The sequence below is a fragment of the Lycium barbarum genome, chromosome 2, assembly GCF_019175385.1.
Source record: "Lycium barbarum isolate Lr01 chromosome 2, ASM1917538v2, whole genome shotgun sequence".
In the NCBI taxonomy this organism is placed as follows: Eukaryota; Viridiplantae; Streptophyta; class Magnoliopsida; order Solanales; family Solanaceae; genus Lycium; species Lycium barbarum.
Window position 1 is genome coordinate 49,474,846 of NC_083338.1, and position 10,276 is coordinate 49,485,121.

Below are 10,276 nucleotides of genomic sequence, written 5' to 3' on the forward strand. Positions count from 1 at the left end.
GGTCCATTAAGTTTGAATAAGTTAGCATAAATGGTTCCTTAACTATGAGGATAGGTTAAAATTAGTCCCTTAAGTATGCACTTAACAATTTTGGTCTTTAAAGTTCGCAAAAAGTTAGCACTTTTAGTCTCCAGCAAAATAGTTATTGTCATTGAACTATATTTGTTAGATTTGACGAGAACTGTGAAAAAAAAGGGAAATTAGCAAGAACTCATACTTAGAGGTACACATCACTAAAGATAAGGATAATTACCTCGGAAAAAAACCGATAGACATCCGCCGATTATAGGTAAACACCGAGGAAAAAACAACAGACTTGATAATGTCAGAAAATAGTGTCTCGGAACATTAAAATTGACGAACTTTGTCGGTTAAATCGAGGGAATACATCGGCTAAGTGAAGTACATCAGACTTTAGAAATAAATTAGAGATAGTAGAAACTACAAAAATTGTCACTACTAAAAACAAGCGAAAATGGGTGGACAAAAATTGACGGACAAAATCGAGGGTCACTATCGGAAAGCCAACGATTTTTTATATATTTTTTTTTTACGAAAACCGACGGACCTCCGCCGATTATTTTCGGGAAAAACTGCGCGGAAATTATTTTTAAGAACAATTCACTATAATGCAAGTATTTATTTTATACCGGGTTTTCAAAACAAAACAGTCTTAATGTATTTTACCTAGCCGATGGACTCCCTCGGTTTTAACTAACAGAGTCAGTTGGTTTTTGTGTTCCGAGATACTATTCTCTGACACTATCAAGTCTATTGGTTTTTCATCAGTTTTGCACTATAATCGACAGACGTCCGACTGTTATATCTCGATGTATTTGGCCCTTTTTACCTCTAAATGTGAATTCTCGCTAATTTTCTCTTTCTTTTCATAGTTCCCGTTAAATCTAATAACAAAGTTCGATGAATATTTTGCTGAAGACTGAAAGTGTTAACTTTTGGCTAACTTAAAGGACCAAAATTGTTAAGTGTATAATTAAGGGACTATTGTTAACATATCCTCAAAGTTAAGGAACCATATTTGTTAACTTGTGACAAACTTAAAGGACAAAAACGGTTAATTCCATAGTTAAGCGACTATTTTGAACCTTCCCTCATAATTAAGGGGCCATTTATGTCGTTTCCTCGTGTAACCTACTTAAACTTGTTCAAACTTGAATGATTGCAGTTGAAACATATTGAATGATAGTCAATTTAAACGGGTCATCTACAAAAATGACTTTGAAGGTGGGTGGGTCTTGAATTTTTTACATAATTTGTCTTATAGGCAGACCTTCAAGTATTAAATTATTACTTTTAAACTTGAAGGTTTGCCCGTAAAGTAATGGGGGTCAAAATTTCAAAATCACCCATTTTCAAGGTTACGAGGTGTAATTTGTTGAATTTGAACACAATTCAAATAAACCGATCTTGTTGTTTTGGTCAACTTGGTTTATCAAAACATTGTCAATTTTTTTTTCTGAAAAATAGTTTGTTTTGTAAGTATATATTTCTTTCCATGCTTTTACACGCTCTTTATAAATTTAAAAAGATTGTTGGGTGATTAGACAAATATGAAGTGACCAAAATGATTTTCAGCGAGGGCGCGTTACAATTATGAATTGTTTAGCACAAATTGGTCCGATTCTTACATCTTGAGTACTCGAGTAATTTTACACATTGTTTTCCTTTAAAACGATAACAATTAAATTTATATGTGATTTAAAGGATTAGTGATTTATGTAAAGCAATACGCGATAATAAGCAATATATTAGTGAATGAGAAAGAAAGTAGCTTAAGAAATCAAGATGTTCGTCTCTGTGAATTTGGTCAGGTTTGGAAAGAACCGCCACTATCCCGAGCCAAACTAATAGGAAGATTCAATATATAATTTTCAGATTACAAGTATGAGTGTGTATGAAAACTAGCCCTATAATGAAGGAGGTTCACCCCTATTTATAGAAAACAGTAGATGGGCCTTTGTACAACCATAAAAAGGCCCATTAAGAAAACCTTAAAATCCATAAAAATGGCGCTCTGTACGGATGTCAGAGATTTTGTACGGATGTCAGCGCAAATTATGGCTCAATTGGTGGCGCGTGACCTGGCTCGTAACAGATCCTTCGAACCTATGTCGAGTGTCTTTCCCTCGGGCTCGGAGTCTCTTCGCCTGTTAACATTCCTTCGGTTTTCGATGTCCAATTGAGCAGATCACCGATATCACGGACTCCGAATGTACCCTGAGGTATTAGCGATCTTGTTTTTACTCCGACTGTCCATCTAGAAACAACAACAATTTGCTTCGATTTTTATCGCGTACAGATAGTCCTCACACTTCCCGGTCCAAAGATTACCGAAGTAATGGGAAGTGGAATGATAAAGTCGGTGCCTTTCTTTGGAAGCTTTCCTTTGGAAAAAAGCGGGATAAGAGACGTCTTATCAGGCCACGTCCCTCTGACATCAGACACGTGTCTTCCCCTGTTTGGACGCCCCTTCGGTTGTCAAATCGTAACCGCCTCAAAATTTATTATCTCCTTTCTATAAAAGGCCGGTTATTTTCACTTTTCACTCGTTACTTTTCACCACTTGATTGTTTTACTCTCGGAATTTCTTGCTCTGTTATTGCTTCTCTTTAGATTTTCTTTCGACAATTCTGAATCTTCGAGATTTTTTGAGAAACTTCACCCGAGATTTCGAAGTCTTCTTAGTTTCCTAGAAAATTTTGTTCAAATTTTCATAGCTCCATATTTTGACCTTCAAAACTTCATAACTTCATACGCTGATCTTCAAAACTTCATACCTTCATACGCTGGTCTTCAAAACTTCGTAACTTCATAATCTTATCTTCAAAGCTTCAAAATGGCAAAAAAAACTGGCTCTACTTTAAAGGACGTTCCCTCCGCTTCTTCTCCATCTTCGAATGTCGAGGTCTTGGCCAGTCCTGAGGCCGTTGGTCAAGACAGTTCCTTCGAGCCTTAGGCTAAGGACATAATACCTTCGAGCTATCATTTCGATAACGAGTTTGTTGTCAAGACGGCCGTAAAAAAGGCTGACAGAGGTTATGACGTCAGGCGCTACCCTAAGTCGATTAAAGCGACAAACCTCCCTAGGGTCCAAACTAACTGTGGTTGGGACAACCCCCTTATAGAGATCATTGTACCCGGTGATGATGATAAAGTCACCGACTTCAAGGAAGGGTATTCAAATGTCTACACTTACCCTTTTACCTTTAAACTCAACCCTCTGATAGACCAAGTCATCCTCGATATGTGCCGGATGTATAATCTGTGCCTTGCACAAATTGGTCCGAATGTTTGGAGGATCGTGGCTTGCCTCCGCTTTCTGGAAAACAATGTGAAAGTGGAATTCACTCTGCACAATTTGATCCGACTATACTACCTGAGGCTTTTTCGTGGCGGAGTAATTAAGCTCTTCAAATGAGGGAAGAACCCTATACTTTTCATCGTTGACGAGAATAGAGATCGAGGCTGGTATGAGCGTTTTGTTCGAGTTAGAACCGTAGATATCATACCAGTGGCGTTTATGCCTTTCCCCAAGCAGTGGAACGACAAACGTAAGTTTCTTAGAGCTCATTTTTATTTTCATACGCTTCAGACCTTTCCTCTAACTATTTCGATATTCCAGCCGTTGCTTAGGTTCCGGACGCAATACCTCATTTCCACAATTAGGTGGAGAGCATTATAAATCAATACCCGCACCAGCAGCGGACATGGAAAGATCTATCTCGAGATAGGTGGGTGGCACAAAACCATGGTAAGCATTTTTCTCTCTCCCTATGCTTAACATTCTTCCTTATGTTCATCTCCCTTCCTTACTAATAGTATTCATTTTCAGGTTTGGCGAGGGGTTCCTCAATCCCTAGGCCCGAACCAGAAGATGCTTCCGTTGCACTGGAGCCTGATTGGACCCTTCGATCTCTGCTCGGGTCATTGCCCAATCAGAAAAGAAGAAATGGAAAGCCCAATCTTCTAAACCCGCGAAACCATCATCAGCGGGCCCTAAAAGAAAGAGAAGCTCTAAGGGTGCTGCGAGCGTATCTAGCGTTCGGGGATTAAAAGATCTTCCCGAAGATGATATTTGGGTCGCGAGAGTTAGCTCGGACCCTGCTATTGCCGCTGCTACTGCGGAAGGAACCACTTCGATGGAGGTCCCGGAAGGAAACGTCACAGCCGGTCTCGCCGCAGACGAGGGAGCTGAGAACCCTTCAGCCCCTTTAACAGATTTTCCTCATACTTCGATCCCTTTAAGGGCTGTTGAGATGATCGAGGTTGGGGATGAAACCTCCCCCCTGGGTGGATCCTACGGCCAAGAGGGCCAAGCAAACTGAAACAACATCCTCTCCCCCTCTTTCTCAAGCTTCGGAGCAAAAGAGTTTTGAGCATATGTTCCCCGAGGATGGGGCTGCTGATATCCCTGCTGCAATGGCAGATGCCTCCGGGTTCGGCCACCTTTCCATTCGGCAGGTATCGAGAAGGGCTACTCGGATCGTAGAATCCGATTCGAGATCCCGTCTTATAGACATCTTCCTAGCCCCACGCGTAGACCCGAGGAAGACTAGGTCGGTAACCATCATCGTACCCGAAGATTGCGACTTTCTATCCAGCCCCGTAGGGATAGCCAGCTATCTTCGTCCTCTTGTGTCGAAATTCGACAAAGAAAATATAGTCGGGCTCTCTGTCACGACCCAGCTAGGGCCGCGGCGGGTATCCGGGGCTAACCATTGAGCACCGCTCGTTCTATTACTTATCATGCTCATTAACATTCTTTTATCACATTCATACCCAAATTATAAGAAAATCATTTTTCATTTCAAACATAATACTTTTACATACATAAGCCTTTAGGCTATCAAAATAATATACATAAAGGCAACCTCGTGAAACCCCATAACCCACACAGCGTATCTACGAGCCTCTACTAGAGTACTAGACATATAGACGGGACAGGACCCCGTCGTGCCCAACATATACAAATGTACACAAAAGCATAATCAAGCACCTTCGGAACAAAGGAGTGCTTTCAATCAGCTGACAGCTCCTACGAGTCTGGATCGAGCTCACCTCTTTGTCTACCTGTGGGTACGAACACACCGTCCAAAGAAAACAGACGTCAGTACGAACATTGTACTGAGTATGTAAGACAAGAATGAAATAAATATAATAGAGGGATCGTGAGCCATAAGAGAAAGATATAACCTGCATGAGTGTCGTAGGCAAATACATTTCTTACATATATCATCTTTTACATAATCATGGTACACATGTCATCACATCACATATATCATTACATCGTAATTCTCATCGTTAACCCGCGTCCGGGTATCCGTCATATGCCGCCCACTAGTGGTGATCATGCCTGGCCCTTTAGGCTCGGTGTAAACATACCAGCCCACCTTAGCGGTGACATGCTCGGCTATCTAGGCACGGTGGAATCATATGCAGCTCGCATTAGCGGTGACATGTCCGGCCATATTGGCGCGGTGGAATCATATCGTCATATAGTCAATTATAACCCATCATTATTACACATCTCATGAACATATCATAATCTTATCATAGCTCGGCATTTTCATACATAACATAGGCATATTATAAACTAGCATTATTGACCATCTTATAGACATATCATGACTTAGCATCATTTCACATTTATCATTAGGAGCATACATTAGGCTTTGAAGGAAACTATGGCTATGTCGGGGTGACGTAAGGTCGTGAACCCCCGATTATGTTATGAACATTCATGAGTATTCTGCCTCACCTTGAAGGAAATAGTGTATAAGGTGAGTGTTAACAATAATGATATCATCAACGTTATAGGATCATCATATCATGAACAATCGAGTCTCTATACTTTAACTCATCATCATCATTATCATGCTCATATGTAGTTTAGTATCTTTAAGGACTCATAAGCTTCATCATATAGGAGGATCATAGAAATCTTGAAGGATTCATGCCTTTGAAGGAAGGGATAAGCCTTACATACCTTTGTCGTTTAACTAGTCTATCGCTTGTTTGTTCTCCTTTAATGCCCACGTTCTACCTTCAAGAGAATTCGTATCGACATTAGCTAACAATTATAAGAACGGACTTACTAACGCTAGGGAAAATTGGGCAAAATTTCCTTTGTTTATAATACTTTTCCCATGTTCTATATCAGCTCCCAAACGTTCATATCAACATTCACAATATCGCACACGACAATCATCATTTATCTACATTTGCCACAAACCATTTCTCTTCAATTTCTCCATAATCATGGTTATAGCTCATTATCGTGTTTCCTCATATATAACACCTATTTCATGGTCTAAATGTCATTTATAACGTATTCACAATCACAACATACCAACTTTCATGATTCATCCCAACTACTATTCAACAATGACACTATTCACCCATTTATGACCCATATTCTATGTCTTTCTACAATTCAAGTGTCTTAGCCTTCCAATAACTTAAACAACATGGTATGGTCATGAAATTTACCTTAGATGATGGATGAACAAGCCTTGGATGGAAATACTCTTCTAGCACCAAAACCCTATTTCACTTCCCTTGAGTTTTCTTGGTACAGATGAGCTTTGGCTAGGTTTCATACACTTGTTTTCATGGATTTGGTGTTATTGATCATGGATTTCCTTTGATTTTCTTGTGGATGAATGTTGGAGAGTGTTATAGAGGTTTCTTGACTTGTGGAGTGAAAATGATATGAAAATGAAATGAGAGAGGTCCCTTATATTAAATGTTGAACCTATCCCGACCAAGTTATACGGACCAACATACGGTCCGTATATTTTTCACTGACCGTATGTTGGACCGTATGTTTGGTCCAGAATGTGATGTCCCTCTTGACCAATTATACGGCCCAACATACGGCCAGTATAATTTATACGGTCCGTATGTTGGGCCGTATAATGTCCAGTGGTTCCGTTTTCATTCTCGTCGACTCGTTTGATCTCCGATCCTTATGAAACCTTCTTGACACTTGTTTAGCACCTCAATACCAATATAAGGGACGTTATCACTCGTCTTCAAGACATCATTATGCCATCATTAACTCGTCGCTCGTAATTCTTACCTGACACGCAACATACCCTTTACTTTCTTTACCAAACTTCTTCCTTTTGGTCAAATGTCTTTGAATCTCGATTAAGATCATCAAATGCTATTTATTACTTATCCAAATCACCGTATACCTCGTACTCTTATCTATCCTATTCACTGTACACTAACGGGGAATTTTCCAAGGTGTAACATTCTTCCCCCCTTTTTGGAACATTCGTCCTCGAATGTTAAACACTCGGGATTCTACGAAAATTTTGCCATAGTTTCCCCTGTAATATGGCACTACCATCCTGTCACAACAACTCATAATATCATTGCCTCACAGGGCCATAACATAATAGCAACATATCTATGGCCATACACGACCAAAAGCATGAAAAGTAAGCGTACATACCTCATAGTGTTAGTGTTTCATCTTGAATCTCTTTTGGGGGTTGGAATAGATGTGGGTACTTGGACTTCATACTCTTTTCCGTTTCCCAAGTCATTTCCTCCCGGTTGTTGTTTCGCCATAAGACCTTGACTGATGCTACCTCTTTATTTCGAAGTCTTCACACTTGCCTGTCTAGAATGGCAATAGGTACTTCTTCATATGCTAGCTTTTCTGTCACGTCGACATCATCAATCGGAACAATTCTCATGGGATCTCCAACACACTTGCGGAGCATCGAAACATGGAAGACTGGATGGACTGATTCAAGCTCTGAAGGCAAGTCCAATTCATAGGCTGCGTGACCCACCTTGCAGATAATTTTATAGGGTCCAATGTATCTAGGACTTAACTTCCCTTTATTGCCAAATCTCATCACCCCTTTCATTAGCGATACTTTCAAAAATACCCAATCATCAACCTGAAATTCCAAGTCTAGTCGGCGATTGTCCGCATAAGACTTTTGGCGACTTTGGGCTGTCAACAATCGACCTCGGATCACCTTAACTTTTTCTACTGCTTGCTGAACCAATTCAGGGCCTATTAGCTTTACTTCTCCTATTTCAAACCATCCAATTGGAGATCTACACTTCCTTCCATATAATGCTTCATACGGAGCCATCTGGATACTGGAATGATAACTATTGTTGTATGCAAATTCGATTAGCGGAAAATGATCATCCCAACTACCATCGGAATCCAGTACACATGCTCGTAGCATATCTTCCAAGGTCTGAATAGTACGCTCGGCTTGTCCTCGGTCTGCGGATGAAATGCCGTGCTAAGCTTCACTTGGGTGCCTAGACCTTCTTGAAAGGACTTCCAGAACTTGGCTGTAAACTGTGCTCCTCTATCTGTGATAATGGATAGTGGAATACCATGAAGTCGCACAATATCTTTGAGATACAATCTCGCATAATCTCCTGCTGAGTAGGTAGTTCTAACTGGAAGAAAATGAGCTTCTTTCGTGAGTCTGTCCACAATCACCTATATGGAATCATACTTGCCTCGGGAACGGGGTAACCCCATAATAAAATCCATATTGATCACCTCCCATTTCCAAGTAAGGATTTCCATTGCTTGCAATAAGCCTCCCGGCTTTTGATGTTCGACTTTTAGTTGTTGGCAATTTGGACACTGAGCTAAAAATTCTGCTATGTCTCTCTTCATGCCATCCCACCAATATATTAGTTTAAGATCATGATACATCTTGGTGGCACCTGGGTGAATAGAATACCGAGAATAATGGGCTTCTTCTAGAATTCGACGGCGCAATTCTGCGACATTTGGAACACATAGCCTGCCTCGGTATCTAAGAATTCCATCCATAGAAACATCAAATGGAGACTTCCCTTTTCTATGAGATATGTCTGTGTAATGGCACAGTTTAGGATCTTCATACTGATGCTCTTTCACTTCCATGTTCAAGGACGAGACTGTGGGATCATTAATGCCTATCCCTGCACTACCCGAATCAATTACACGTACTCCAAGATTAGCTAATTGATGGAGCTCGTGAACCATTTCCTTCTTTTCTGGATGAACTTCGTATAAATTGCCCATTGATCGGTGGCTAAGCGCATCAACTACTACATTCGCTTTTCCGGGGTGGTACAAAATGTTCACATCATAATCTTTCAATAATTCTAACCACCGCCTCTGCCGTAGATTTAACTCCTTCTGTTTGAAAATATACTGAAGACTCTTGTGATCTGTATAGATATCAATATGCACACCATACAAGTAATGTCTCCACATTTTTAATGCATGAATGACTGCGGCTAACTCAAGGTCACGAGTTGGATAGTTCTTTTCATGTTTCCGTAGCTGTCTCGAAGCATATGCAATGACTCTGCCATGCTGCATCAACACGCACCCCAACCCAACGCCAGAAGCATCATAGTATACGACATAACTATCTGGCGCTTCTGGGAGTGTCAAGACTGGAGCTGAGGTCAATCTGTCCTTCAACTCTTGGAAGCTGCGTCCACAAACATCATTCCACTGAAATCTAGCTGACTTCTGGGTTAGCTTCATCAATGGGACTAAAATAGATGAGAAGCCCTCTACGAATCTCCCATAATAACTGCCAAACCCAGAAAACTACGGACTTCCGTAGGCATTGTAGGCCTTGGCCAAGTCTTCACAGCTTCAATTTTTCTGAGTGTCGACTCGAATGCCATCACCTGAAATAACATGGCCCAGAAATATTACAGAATTTAGCCAAAACTCGCACTTTGAAAATTTTGCATATAATTCTCGAGCTCGAAGAATTCCAAGTACGATACGTAAATGATCTGCATGTTCTGATTCTGTGCGAGAATATACCAAGATGTCATCAATGAACACTATCACGCATAAATCCAAGAGTGGCCTGAATACATTATTCATCAGATTCATGAACACTGCCGGAGCGTTAGTCAACCCAAACGACACCCGGAATTCATAGTGGCTATATCTCGTTCTGAAAGCTGTTTTGGGAATATATGCTTCTCTAACCCTCACTTGGTGATAACCCGACCTCAAGTCTATTTTTGAGAACCACTTGGCGCCCTGTAGTTGATCAAATAAGTCATCAATCCTTGGGAGAGGATATTTGTTATTTATCGTCACCTTGTTCAGCTGCCTATAATCGATGCACATTTGTAGGGATCCGTCTTTCTTTCTCACGAACAAGACTGGTGCTCCCCACGGTAATGAACTGGGTCTAATAAACCCCTTCTCAAGCAAATATTTCAACTGTGCCTTTAGCTCTTT